Genomic DNA, 1,744 nt, shown 5'->3' on the forward strand with positions numbered 1-1,744 from the left:
TCCCCAATCCCACTCAATCTCCCCACCCCTCTGTATCTTCCCTCTGCCCTTGCAACCTCCCCCCAAAAGGAAATAAAATACAAAAATACAAAAATAAACAAAACAAAGCATAGAACACATTCTCGTCATGAAAGCTGTAGTGTGTCCCACTGTACACCCTTTGACCATGCATCTTTACTTGCAAATGTTCATTGCGGTGAGTCATTGGTCTGGTCTGAGGCCTCTGGCTTCTGCTACACGATCAATGCTGGATCCTCAATAGGATTCCCCTCAGATATTCTGTGGTTGCCCTGTGTCGTAGAGATCCTGCACCTTTGAATCTGTAAAGCCAGCCTTTTCACATCTCTGAAAGCCAGCAGTTCATAGATGGAATAGATGATGGTGTGAGCCAACTCCAAGACCCAGATCTGGGCCTGGGTGATAGCTGAGTTGGTCACCCTGCCAGCTCTCCCACACCCACACCACCAGATGGCTCTCCAGCACTGCCCCAGCTAGCTCACACAGTGCTGCAATGGGCAACCTCTCCAGCTCTCAGACTCTCTGGGCCAGCTCACCCACACCCATGCCACCAAGATCCAGCTCTACTGTGCTACCTAGTGGAGGTGCAGGGCCCACTCTCCCTAGTGCTGCAACTCATGGGGGGCAGGGCCAGCTCTTCTGCTCTCATGACCCCAAGGCCAGCTCTCCCAACTGATATGGGTGGCAAGAGGCAAGGACGTGAAAGGCATTATCCTCATGCCCATAGCCTAGGAGTGTCCGGGCCATGTTTTTCATGTTCATGCCCCTGGGGCCAGTTCACCCACACCCCTGCCACCAGGGCCAGCTCTACTGCGCTGCCTACATGAAGTGCAAGGCCCATTCTCCCAAGTGCTGCAGCCAGTGAGGGTCAGGGCCAGCTCTCAGAAAAGACTTTTTAGGTATATTTTAAGTCATTGGAGAGCTTTCAAAGCAACAGGAACTCAAGGGGCTGTGACAAGAAGACAAGGGATTATGCCAAGTACTCTTTCTTTCTTGAAGCACTTGCTCATTAGCTGGCAATGACTAAGAGGCTAAGAATGTGTGTTGAGAGCAGCAGTTGAGACACTGAGCATTGATTTTACAGTACTGGGGTGATTGAATTAGGGACAGATGCAGAAATCATGTCCCCTGATGCACACTTAGGTGGGATCCCTAAAGGGCTACACATTGAGAGCAGAGGTGAACCAGAAGTAGACCAGCCTCACCAAGCTGGAGCTGGGCTTCTCATTGGCTCCATCCCCCCATTGGACCAAGAAGATCTTCCCATGCCATAATAAATACTCTGCCTGATGGACACAACAGTCATTCTCTCTGGAGGGAGAGAGAATCATTCAGAAACTCTGGGGGTATCCTAGTTAAAACAACCATCATTAATGTTTCTTTTACATGTGGATATTAAGAAATGGGAGTTTAGAAGAGGTTACCAGACCCCTTGGAGCTGGACTTAGAGGCAGATGTAGGCTGCCAAATGTGGGTGCTGAGAATCATCAACTCAGGTCCTCTGCAGGAGAAGTGAGTACACTCCACTAATGGACCGTCTCCTCAGCCCCATGAATCTGCTGCTTACAGAGCCTTCTCATGACATGAATCTCTCCAGTAACTCAGCGCAGGGGATGTAGTTCATGGCCAGGTGGGGAACACAAGAGGGAAACCTTCCCAAGAAGTAGTGATAGTGGCCAGGTATGCTCGGCTTTATAGAGTTTTATAGACACACACTTTAAAGCAG

The sequence above is a fragment of the Mus musculus genome, chromosome 7, assembly GCF_000001635.26.
Source record: "Mus musculus strain C57BL/6J chromosome 7, GRCm38.p6 C57BL/6J".
NCBI classification, from domain to species: Eukaryota; Metazoa; Chordata; class Mammalia; order Rodentia; family Muridae; genus Mus; species Mus musculus.